Below are 13,118 nucleotides of genomic sequence, written 5' to 3'. Positions count from 1 at the left end.
ATAATATTTTAACCTGATAATACTCTACTTCAGCACCTGCACAGGGAAATGGTTCACCATAGAAGTGAAACCACAGATGATGTGACTGGCTTTGGTATTCTCCCCCACTTCTGTGTGTTTTGCTGTTAAGGGCCTGCACAGGTAGGGTGAGGCCTATGACCCTATGACCTTTTAGGCTTCATCTCTGGAGAGTTCACACCTGGTGCTCAGGCTGTCACCTATGTAATGGATCTTTCAGACGCAGCACTGATTTGCAAGATCTTTGGGGTGGTTGGAAGCCAGTACTCATTTGGGAGAGGTCAGTCAGGGCACAACGGGGAGAGGGGTGGATGGCTAATTCCAGAACTTGAATCAAATAAGCAGCACTGAGCATCAGCTGTGTTAAGCCCTGGGCCAGCCCCCAAAGAACAGAGCTCAATCAGCTGTGGCCTGGTCCTCATGACACTTCTGTGTCTACAGAGGCCTCCAGTGTGCTGGGCCCTAGACTGGCTGGGAGACCAGGAGGTGGGCAAGCTTGTGCATAAGAGGCCCACACTCTGTGTCAGGGTCAGCAGAGAACAGTAAAAGGCATAGCACAGCCTGAGCAACATCGACAATACTACTCTGCTTTGTGTTACCAGCTGTCTTGAAAGGTGATACTTTTGCTGTCACTGACTCATGGCCTTGCACACAGGCAAAGATGAGCCTGCTTCTCCCTCTCTTCACACCCCACTGAAGGTGCAGAGAAGAATCTTTTCTTCTGTTCCCCCAAACGACAAGAATCAGGAATAGGAAAATGGGATGAGCCAAAACTGGTCCTGGAGAGGTTCTGTTGCAGGGACTTAGGGGAAGGAGATGGTGGCAGTGGATGCGAGGTTAGTGCAACCCTTTCCTCTGAAGTATGCACGAAGCTGCGGGGTCTTCAGTACACATCAGGTGACTGAGGCGATAATAGGGATGATGAAGAGGGGAATCACCTAAGCATTCAGATGTTTCTAGATGCTTTAAGGCTAGATCCAGAAAATCCCAAAGCCCCTGAACTTGCAACCACACAAAGCAGCTCAGGTTTATCCTGTTTTCTGCAACACATGAATCTCCCTGTCCTTGTGTCCAGGAAGCAAGAGGGGGAGGCTTGTGAGAAAAGGTTGGTCCAAGGCTGGAGAACCCCTGAGGTGTTCATGTGTCTGCTGTTTCCGCTCCTTCCCCTCCCTGCTCAAAGGGCTGGCAGAAATCAACAAGAAGAGTCAGCCTCCTTGCCTTCAACTTCCCCAGTTGCTGCATGGGCCTGGAGCTGGCAGGGACAGCTACTGTTGGTGTGCACATCTGGGTGTGAGAGCTCCAGCTTACCTGGGCTGTGCATGACTTCTGCCCACCTCCGTGGATGCCTGGCTTTGTCTGGGCAGGGCCTCAGCATGGGTTCCCCAGGTTAGCCTTGTGGCACCCTGTCCTTGCAAGCTTTGGAGCTTGGGAGGGCTGTGGGGCCACTCCGTGCCCGAGACATGACCTGGGAAAGAAAGATGCTCTGTAATTTCCCAAAGCCCTTTTCCTGTTCCTCATGTGATCTTGCAACAGTGCCATGAAGTATGTACCAACCATTGGCTCTCTATCTCTCGGGGATGATCTTGAAGGTCAGGCTCGCCCGAGAGGCACAGCAGCTGTGTGCTAGGGGTGGGGCTCATTCCAGGACTCTAAATAGACTTTACAAAGTCTGCCCATACCCCTTCTTCCTGGACTCCTGGGAACCCTCTTACCCTCAAAGACCCCAATACAGGAGGTGATATGAACTCAGAGGCACAGCTAGTGGTGGAGCTGTTTCATGGAGAAAGTGTTGACAGAGGTCCGGGCAGGTAGTTATGTGATGGAGAATTACAGTCACCAAACTTATTTGACGGTGCCTCCTACCCGTAATCAACTTTGAGTGTGCATTTTTTTGATATTATGTATTTGTAAATTCTGTTTGTACATATATTCTAGTATATATGGCCATTAGAAAACACACACCCACAAATATAAATTTGAAAAGGGAAGGCCAGAATGAGAATTACAGCTTCCCTTCAAATTCCCCCAAGACAGGCTCCTTCCTTTCTTTCAGGTTCATGTTCAGGACCAGCCCTCTCGGCCACCCCTTTACAGAGCCAGACCCCTCCCTCTCTGGCTCATGGTGGCATCAAACCCTGGTGCTGCTAATTCCAGCTCAGGGGCTCCTGCTGCTGCCATGAGTCTGGTTCCTGGGTGATGCCCCATGGGCAGTTTGGCACAACAGCACTGCTAAAATTTTTGTTGTTGTTACAAAAGTAGTGTATTATGATGATTGGCAAAACTGTTGTGCTTTTTATTCTTTTTTGTAGCTCTTCAGGCAAGAGGTGGAAGGTAGGTGGGAGGAAAATATGAAGGGCAGGTTTTCTCCTCCCCTGTCCTGGCCCAGGGCCTACCACATTTTATCCATTTAGGAACTATTCCTCCAAGAAGGTGTCTCCAGTTCTTTGGAGACAGGCTTTTCCTGACAGATGACACCGGAAGCTCAACTCTTAGCCCCTGGGTCTTCCTGTACAGTCTTGGTCTCAGTACAGCCAAGATGACACTCAGCCGAGAGAGCTACGTAGCCAGCCCCAGATATTTTGGAGGACCTCAGACAAAAAACTCCCACCAAAGAGACCAAGGGTTGGAGAGATGGAGAAGATAACACCTCTGCTTGAAGAGTCTGGACCCCATGGACAGGAGATGCAAATAAAATATTTCAGCTGCCACCAGTTTGGAGTATAAGCTGTGGAGGTGGCCTGGTGTTTGGCTACTACTCATATATTTAATCCAGATCTGTGTTTTTTCAGTCCCTTTATGACCTTAGCCTCACCCCCAAACTACCCATTTGTTATTAAGACTGACTCTTGAAACAAATCCCTCCTCTAACCTTGTCTGAGGCCATAAAGTCCAAAAATCCATTTCTGATATACTAATTAATCTTCTTAAACACATTAAAATAAATGCATAACTGTTAAACATTTGTGGGTGGCCCGGTACTGCATAATCCCTCCTGTTTCACCAGTGGTTGTGCCCACACTTGGGAGTGCTGGCATGGAGTGATGGAGGGATGGAGAGCGAGCCCTTGATCAGGTTCCCTCTGAGCCAGAAAGGTCACCTCCTAATCCACTTGACACTCCACTGGTAACAGGAATGCTTTCTGCATCCCTTCCTTCCCCTACACCTGCTCAGCAAAACTTAGGTACTAAGCGAGAGCCCTGGGGAGTGGGTGGAGGGGCCCAGGGATCCTCAGTCCACAGCAGCCCCTGGCTTTAGCTGATGACAGGTGAATGACTCCCCTAAGGTGAGTGGCCACAGCTTATACTCCAAACTGGTGGCAGCTGAAATATTTTATTTGCATCTCCTGTCCATGGGGTCCAGACTCTTCAAGCAGAGGTGTTATCTTCTCCATCTCTCCAACCCTTGGTCTCTTTGGTGGGAGTTTTTTGTCTGAGGTCCTCCAAAATGTCTGGGGCTGGCTATGTAGCTCTCTCAGCTGAGTGTCATCTTGGCTATACTGAGACCAAGACTGTACAGGAAGACCCAGGGGCTAGGAGTTGAGCTTCCGGTGTCATCTGTCAGGAAGAGCCTGGAATGCCTATTCTAGGAGCTTGACCCAAGGTTCAGTCTTTATATGTTCTGTCTCTGTCTCTTCCTCTCTGTTCTCAGACACCCATGTGAGTCTTGTCTCAAGAACCCCACATTAGGAGTGAGAGTTCACTCTCAGCTGTCAGTTAACTCCTAAGGCTCACTTATCAGAATGAGGCTCACTTCTGATTTTCTCATTAACTTTATCTTGCTCAGGGAAGAACTAAAACACAGTATTCTTGTTACTGGCATCTACTAAGAAACCCACAATGTTTATTTATCTTAAACTCTTACACAAAATAATACGTTTCAAATCTAAACTTTTTTGTGTCAAGCCTGAAGTACATTCACTATGACTCTCTGCTTCCTCTTCAGTCTGAGATAACCGGAACTATTTTCTCTGGGAAACGCCTATACTAACTCTTATGTAATAGACTTTGGCGGACCCATTCCTCTGTCCTTCGGACTCAAATGGTGTCAGTCTGACTGTACCCTGGAGAGCTTACTGTAAGTCACAGATTCCTGGGCTATCCATCTGTGGAGTTTGAATGGACAGATCTGGAAGATCCTAAGGACATTCTGCTCTACACCTGCCCCGATTGCCTAAATTGTAGGGAGAACTTGGAGTGGGCTTAAGCCGGGTCTGTGATACCCTGAGGAACGCAGAGGCCCAGGACTGCACAGGCAGTCCTGGTTAAGGTTGCATTTCTGCACAGGCAGGTGCCAGAACATAGTGTTACTTGAGGTGTCTTCAGGTTCTTCATAAACCCTATCATCAGCATAATGGGTGATGCTTATCTTCCTGTGAGCTTAGAAGGAGACCACAAACTTATCTAAACTACAAGCATTATCAGATGATGTGGAATCACTTAAAGAGAAAGAGACCCACCACTTAGGCTTGTATTATGATGTTGTGGGAGATGGTCATCTGCTTTTCTTACTGACTGGCAGCCTCATTAATACATATTCCAGGGGAGTTTCACTGACAGCTCCGCCCTTGGGCTAGTGTTGTGATATAGTGGTTGGCTCCAACTAGGATTCTGATGGTGAATAACTTGGTGCTTGTGGGAAGTAGCTATTTCCTCTTTCTTCACTCTTGACATTTTGGCCCCTGAGTTTGTTTTAACTCATGCTTGAATTGTGAAATTGATAATATAGATTAAGCCAGTGCTTTAAAAAAAATTATCATCATCATTATTATCATCATTGATAATTACTCTTAATATTTCTTAAGTGCTTTTTTGTGGTGTATGTATGTCATCTTGAATAAATCTACAATAATTCCAGGCAAGGGCTTTTATTTCCATTTCTTACATGAGTACACTGAGTTTTATTTAAATTTTTTAAAAAATTTTTTTATTTTAACATTTATCATTTTTAAAATTTTAAAACAATATTTGCTTCCCCCCACCCCCTCAGATTGAGTCCCCATAGAATTTCTTTCCCCAAGGCACCCGTGCACCATCACCATAGTCCCCTGTGCTCCTCCCTCCCTCCTTCTCATCTCTCTCCCTCCTCCTTCCCTGCAGTATGTCTCTGGTTTATAATGGTCTGTTTTGGCTTTGTTTTGTTTTGTACTGTTGTTATTATTTTTTTGCACTGATGTCTTATTGGGTTCCCCTATATGCCTGTTATAAGTGAAACCATCCGATATTTTTCTATTTCCTTCTGGCTTATTTCACTGAGCATAATTCCTTCTAGCTCCATCCACATTGCTGAGAATGGCATGAGTTTATCTTTTTTGATTGCTGAATAATATTCCATTGTGTATATATTTCACATCTTCTTGATCCAGTCATCTATTTTTGGGCATTTGGGTTGTTTCCAGGTTTTACCTATTATAAAGAGTGCTGCAATAAACATAGGTGTACAGGTGCTCTTTTGAGTCGATGTTTTTGTGTCCTTTGGGTAGATCCCTAGTAGTAGAATTGCTGGATTGTATGGTATACACTGAGTTTTGTAGAGATCAAGAACTTCGCTCTAGGACACGTTCTAAGTAAATGGTAAAACTAAGACTCAAACTCAAGGCTGTTTTGTACCAGCACCCAAACTCTTAACCTCTGTCCTCTATTGTCTAGAATTCTGTAACGTGATTTCTTGATGTCTGACAGTCTTCTGAAACTTTCACGTGAAGTGCCTTTTGAAACTTTCATCTTGAAGAGCCTTGAGAGAGGGTGGTTTCTCTTTTCACCTCTTATCAAGAGATCATTGAAATCTAAAATCTGTTTTAACCATGTCATCTTAGAGTAAAGGTGAATCTGCTCGAGACTTTCTTGATTTCACACAGACATTATCAGGAAGGCAACGCACAACCATGATGACAGGAAAAGTCCCTTGACCACTCATAAGGCAGCAGGTGAAGAAACATGGCAGAAAATGCACAGGGGTTCAGCACATTCTAAATTTCATTTAACTTACTTATCGCCACCCAAATTCTTAATTTTGGAAAATGCTTGCCCAAGGACTTAGAATCAAACAGGAAGATACATGTTCAAACACATTCTGCAGGGTGAGGCTTTGGTGAGAGAAACAGTGGAGGCGCAAAGCTAAATGAACAAACCAGGGATGTCTTTTTCTCAGCAACATGGGATTGAGGAAACATACGCTGAAGCCTGTGTGTGTTCTAGAATCCTTATTAATCGGTGTTCAAGGACATTCCTTCATTGGATTTAATTGAATTGAATTTAAGTAAATAGATTATTTAAGATTTAATTATTTAAGATTGAATTTAAATTTTCAATTAAAAGGCCTAAATTAAGTAAAACACCAAGTGAAGACTTTTTGCCACCAGAGTTGTTCAAAGCTTCACTTAATTGATGATATCTGAATCCCATGAAACTTTACCCTAATGCTAGAGAAAAAATTTTAATGTGTGTGCCTGTAAACATTTAACATTAGTCATTAGTTATTTGCTTTTTTTGAATGCATGAAAATATAGAGAAAATAAAAAATGATACGTAATTTCACTTTCCAAAAAATTCTTTCAAAGAAAATGTTAGGGGCCTCTCCGGGGGCACGGCGGGTTGAGTGTTGTGCTGTGAAGCTGTCCGCAGCCTCTGCAGCGCGGGTTCCATTCCTGGCCAGCTGGGGAGATTCCCACATGGCGCAGCAGACCTTTCCTGTCTCACCCACTGCTCCCCTCAGCAGTGTCTTCGATCTGTCTGCGTGTTCTGCTCCCCACTCTATCTCTGGTGAATTCTCTCACCCTCCCGTGCCTCTTACCTATACCCCAGTTCTTGTATAAATAAACAAATCTTTAAAAAAAAACTTAAAAAAATATTGGGAGCTTCCCCAGTGGCACAGGGGTTGAGCACAGCGCTGTGAAGTTGTCTGCAGCCTCTGTGGTGACGGTTCAATTCCCGCCCAGCTGGGGAGATTCCCACATGGCAAGACAGACCTCTCCTGTCTTGCCCACTGCTCCCCTCAGCTGCTCCCCTCCCCTTTGGTCCTTCTGCCTGTTCTGCTCCCTGCTCTGTCTCTGGTGGATTCTCTCACCCTCCTGCACCTCTGGTCTGAACCCCAGTTCTTGTATAAATAAATAAATATTTTTTATTAAAGTATTGGGTTAATATGTGTACCTGATAATAACATTTAAATCATGCAAGATTATATAAAATGAAAAATAAAAGTTCCTTCCCAAAGCCACCCAGTCTTAAATTACTACGTTGTCTTTCTTCTGCATCTGTCCAGAAAAGTTATATATATAATTTTGGTCCCTGAATGTGTGTGGGGGTGTGTGTATGTATGTGTGTGTGTGTGTATGATATATATATATATACATTATATATAATAAATATAAAAATATAAAATATTAGCATGAAAAATATATAACAAGTATATATACTCTGGAAATGTATACAAAAAAGATATTGTATCCACTTAAACTTTCCCTTGTTTGGGAGAAATTTGTAAATCAGTAGCGTTCCAATTTTAAAATGATCAAATTTTATTTTGAAATCATGACAAACTTACAGAGAAGTTAGAAATTACATTTTAAAAGAGACAAACATCAAGACTGTCTTTCCCTGAATGACTGGAGAATAAGTCCCTGGCCGATGTCCCATCGAGCCTGCCTACTCCAGAATGTGTCTCCTACAAAAACATTTCCTCCAGAACCACGATGCACTCATCAAAATCAGGAAATTAACATCTCATACGTTGCCATCTGATGCTCAGATTATTCAAGTTTTGCTCATGGCCTCAGTAATGACTTTTACAACAAAAGGATCCAATTCTGAATCACAGGTTGCTTTTAGTGGGTGTCTTTAGTTTGCTGCAGTTTGGAAATTTCATTAGTCTGCTCTTGATTTTCATGACCTTTTACACTTGAGGTCATAGGTAAGCTCTCATAAAATGCCCCCCAATTGGGCTTGTCTGCTTCTCTTCCTGATGAGACCCTGTGCCTTTGGCAGGAAAGTCCAGCTCTGTGCACACGATGGCCTTACAGTGTTTACTGACAAAGCTCACTTTGGTCACTTGACTTTGGTGGTGTCCTCCAGGCCTCTCCTCTTTAAAACTGCTCTTTCTGTAATGCATAAGCATTTTGTGAAGTGAAACTTTGAAATTATATAAATATCTCCATTATGCACTAAGCATTTAAATAGTTAATGATATCTGTCTGGACTTAAGGTTGGATATCTTTGTCTTCCATAACATTAGTGTTTTCACTGATTGCTTTAGTCTCTTGGTATCCCCCAACCCCACTTCTATCTCAGGCCTTTTCTCTACTTCAGTCACTTAGTTGTTAATGATAGCTATTCCTTGCTGTTTCTATTGAATGCACAATTTCCATAGTGATACCATGTTGGCCTCAATTTGTTTCCTTAATCTTCCATTTCTGGTAACCTACCTTTTTTTTAGTGCATGATTTTAGCTAGCGGTTCTAGTGGAGAAGCAATTTTGAGGTATTGCCCTCTAGTATTTGAGTAATGTTTTGTTCCAGGTTGGGGTCTTTGTCTCTTGCATTTGTTTTTTTTTTTTGTTTTTTTGTTTTTTTGTTTTTTTTTTTAATTATGTCGCACTTTAGGTGGCCAAGTCCGGACATTCAGTTTTGCTGACTTATTGCAACTGATTCTATTCTTTTGCATCTCCATTCTGTTTTCAAAAAGAGAAACTAGTATTTTCACCAAAAACTGCTTATCCGCTTATTTCTTCTTCTCTTCTCAATTCCCTTCCTTAATTTCCCCAACCTGACTTACCTCCATTTGTTCTCAGACTCTTCCTCTTCTGCCTTCTCCTCTTTCATCTTCATCATTGTAAGTAAATGTTATGCCAGTTTTCTTCCTTACAAACTAAAACCTGACTCTTCTAGGTCAGTATTTTACAAGAGGACAAGGATAGGCTTGTTTGGAAAATCAGTATGTACAGTTTTTTTTTTTTTTTTTAAAGATTTATTTATTTATTTATACAAGCACTGGGTACAGTCAGAAGCACAGGAGGGTGAGAGAACTCACCAGAGCCAGAGCGGGGAACAGAACAGGCAGACCAACGAAGTGCACTGCTGAGGGGAGCAGCGGGCAGCAGGAGAGGTCTGCGCGCCATGTGGGACCCTCGCTGGTGGCCGGGGATTGAACTGGTGCTGCAGAGGCTGCGGGCAGCATCGCAGCCCAGTGCTCAACCACTGTGCCACCGAGGCGGCCCTGTACAGTTTTTATTCACAGGTTCTGATGGATTTGAGATGGTGTTTTGGCCAGGCCCAGGAATACTGAAATCCTACCAAAGACTACACAGTATCTTTGGGGGATATATACATCAAGAAAGGAGATAAATGTTAAAGAAAGGTGGTGATACCATACCTGTCTTGTGAGCTTGACTGGAGCAATGACTAAGGCTGAAGACCTGGGGCATTTTTTCCTCCTCCTTAAACCCAAATTCAAGTTCTGAAACCTAATATACTCTACCCTGCAAGGGCAGGGGACTCTCCTTGTGAGAGTTCCTGAACAAAGATGAGGGGCACATGATGGCTACACTGGTGCCGGGCAGTAGGAAGGAGGAAGTGGGACAGAAGGGCCAGAATTAAGGATTACCACCTTTTGACACATGCGGACCTTACTCACTCAGCATGAGTTGGGGGCTGGGTAGTAAAACAGGGAGGGAAAGGGGATATAAATCTTGAATCTTAAATGTACCCCTTTCCCTAAAGTCCATGGTCTTTTGTGGGGTCAGGACTAATAAAAAGGTCACAGTTACACTGATTCTTCATTAGTCCTTGAGTATTATGGCTACTGATCCATACACAAAATCTTCATCTTAATGGTTAAGAGTGGGGGTGGAAATAGGTCCCCCTAGATCAAATGACAACTATGGTGACATGAAACAGGACTCCCATTTTGAGTAATCTTATTTAACAAAACTTAGTGGCTAAGTTTAGTGGCTAAGCTTAGTGGCTAAGCTTCTCCAAAGCTGTACAGATGGCCAACAGGCACGTGAAAAAAATATCATCACTATGATCAGGGGAATGCAAATCAAAAACACCATGAGATACCATCTCACACCTGTGAGACTGGCCCATATCAGAAGGATAGAGGATGTGGAGAAAAAGGAGCTCTCATACCCTGTGGCAATGTAGACTAGTCCCGCCCTTATGGAAAACAGTATGAAGGTTTCTCAAAATTTTTAAAATAGATCTACCATATGGTCCAGCACTTCCACTCTTAGGTAGCTACCCAAAGAATGCAAAAACAGCAATTTGAAAGGATTTGTGTACTCCTGTGTTCATGGCAGCACTACTTACAATAATCGTTATGGGAACAGCCTAAGTGTCCCAGGACAGTTGTAGATGAGGAAGATGAGGGCTATATACACAGTGGAATACTACTCAGCTGTAAAAACAAAGATCAACTCTTGTCATGTGCAACACTTCGGATGAAAGTTGAGAGGAGGACACTAAGTAAAATAAGTCAGAAGGAGAAAGACAAATACCGTATGGTTTCATTTACATGTAGACGATAGGGAAACAAAATAAAGGCTCAGATAAAATGAAACCAGTAACAAAACCTAGAAATCTGACTGTAGAATTGAGGTTTCCAGAGGGAGAGAGCAAAGTAGGAAGGGGCCACAATGGGCTTTGGTGAAGAACTGTGGATGCCTTGGTGGTGGGTGTGGTGTGGTAACATACGTCTGAAGGGTGTGACCCTATATCTCTACATCATATACAATTTTGTAAGCCAGTGTTATCTCCAAAGCAACAAAATTTTTTTTTAGTGATTTGAAACTTCTTTTGGACAACATGGATATATGTGCCCCTGCTTTTTTTAAATTTAATATATTTATTTCCCCCCCTGCTTTAGATAATGGGAGTATGAATTCTTTTGCAAGCTGATGGCATGGGTGTATTGAATTATGGGTCGCTTCAGTAATCAGTTAATACTGTTATCTAACTATTGATGTGTTTCATATAAACTAATCTAAAAGTGATAACATAGTTTGGGAGATGTTATTTAAAATGTATTTGGCTTATATCTAATAACCTTATAGCATAAGTCATTGTAAGCAATTAAAGGATAATGCAAAGGGCATGGGCTTTGGAGTTAGAAAGAACTGGGTTCTTGCTGTGGCTCTAACATGTATCTCTCTATAGATTTGGGTGATTATTTAACTTCTATGCCTGCAATTTACAGTTTCCTTAATTGTATAATGGTGGCAATGATTTTGCAGCCTGAAAAAGTAACAACTAATTCAAGCAAAACTTTTTTTGTATTCACATAGCTGACAGCCTCCTTGACAAATCTGATAGAATTTTCCTCTACAGCAACCAATAAAAACTAAAGAAGTAGGGCTTGCCTGGTGGTGCAGGAGTTAAAGTCTCTGTGCTGTCAAGCTATTGCCAGCCACTGTGGCCTGAGTTAACCCGCAGGCCAGGGAACTAACCCTCACAGCACAGCAGGCCTCTGCTGCTCCCCTCAGCAGTGAATTTCAGTAGATCTGCCTATTCTGCTCCCTACTCTGTCTCTGGTGAATCCTCTCACCCCTGTACCACTGGCCTACACCCGAGTTCTTGTATGCATAAAGAAAAAAATCTTTAAAAAAATAAAAATAACATTTAAAAAAAGCAAAGAAGTAGGGCCTCCCTGGTGGTGCAAGGGATTAAGCACCACACTATGAAGCAATCCACAGCCTCTGCCGCAAGAGGTCAAGGTCGATCCCTGGTCAGCCAGGGAGCTGCCCATATGGTATAGTAGACCTCTCCTGTCTTGCCCACTGCTCCCCTCAGCAGTGTATTTCAGTCAGTCTGCCTGTTCTGTTCCCCGCTCTGTCTCTGGTGACTCCTCTCACCCCCCACATCTCTGTCCTGTACCCCAGCTTTTGTATGCATAAATAAATAAATTTTTAAAAAAAGTAAAGAAATATAGCAAATAATGACAACATGACAGAAAATGTTCAAAAATCTAAAACTAAGAGGAGAGACCCCTTTTCTCTGGATTTGACTGTCACATTCGCTTCACTGAGCAGAGAGTAACCTGGTTACTTTAATGGGAAGGGTGTGAGAGGACATGGGGGAAGGCAAGGCATGGGTGGAGGAACTGTAAGATATTTAAAAAATATGTTTGTACCATCTGATGATAATAATGGTGATGATTATGATGTAATGAACAGCTGTGAGTGCTCAGTGTATGCCAGGTCCTCTCCTAACCACGTCATCTATGGCATCTCAGTAATCACAATAATTCTACACATATTTGTGAGTCTTATTTTCCGTAAAAGCAAGTGAATTTGAGGTAAAGAGATTTGCTTGGGCAAGTCATTTTGCAAATGATGGACCTGGGCTTTTTTTTTAATTTATTTAAAAAAATTTTATAATTAAAATTGTTCATTTTTGTGCAGTGTTTGATTTCTCCCCTCAGGTGTAGTCCCGTAGTTCTCCCACCATCACAGCACCCATGAGCCGTCATCATCACTGTAGTCCCTTGTGCCCTTCCCTCCCCTGTTTTGACCCTTCTCCATTCCCTCCCTTGCTGTAACCCCAGATCGATTGGATCTAGGCTTTGGACATAGTCTGCTATGCCAAAGGCTGTGCTTAACCAGGTACCTCTTGGCCATCCCCCTGGGATCTCAGGATACCGAGTCATGTATATTCTTCCTCCACATTCCTGGCACCTCACCTGACAGGAATGGGGCTGACCTCCCAGGGTGGGGGGTCTCCACGGTGCTCCCACCTTTGATCTCTTCCTATGAACATGGTTTCCCATGTCCAGTCTCTCTCTCTCTGAATTTGACTTTACAAATAAAACATAAATATAACTAAGAGCTCATACCACAAAAAGGGAAGAAGTGATAAGAATAAGTAGCAAACAGAAATGAGGGGTTAATCCCTTGCCCCTAGGTACACAGGACCTCAGGTCCTTGTTCCGGGGTCTTCCAGGTGACCCTTTCTGATCAGCAGCTTCATGTTGGGGAGAGGCCTCCTGGGCTCTGCCTCACACAGCAGTGCCTTTCCCACAAGTAGAATCCCTATGACTTCAGAAAGGCCTCCTTGGCTCCACACTCTTTCCATGGTCAAGGGACTATTACTTTGGACAAAGAAGTCCCAAATG

At 43.2% G+C, this 13,118-nt stretch overlaps 1 protein-coding gene across 3 annotated transcripts in view; it reads left to right on the top strand.

Moving 5' to 3' along the window:
- The window catches only part of SMIM35 (small integral membrane protein 35), a 59,018-nt gene that overhangs the window by 35,971 nt on the left and 9,929 nt on the right, over nt 1-13,118 (top strand). The gene's annotated exons all lie outside the window — the stretch shown is intronic.

Source organism: Talpa occidentalis, unplaced genomic scaffold (genome assembly GCF_014898055.3).
Source record: "Talpa occidentalis isolate TD23 unplaced genomic scaffold, MPIMG_talOcc4v2.1 talOcc4.12, whole genome shotgun sequence".
Classification (NCBI taxonomy): Eukaryota; Metazoa; Chordata; class Mammalia; order Eulipotyphla; family Talpidae; genus Talpa; species Talpa occidentalis.
Note: the sequence above shows the minus strand (reverse complement) of the source record. Positions and strands in the feature narration are given on the sequence as shown.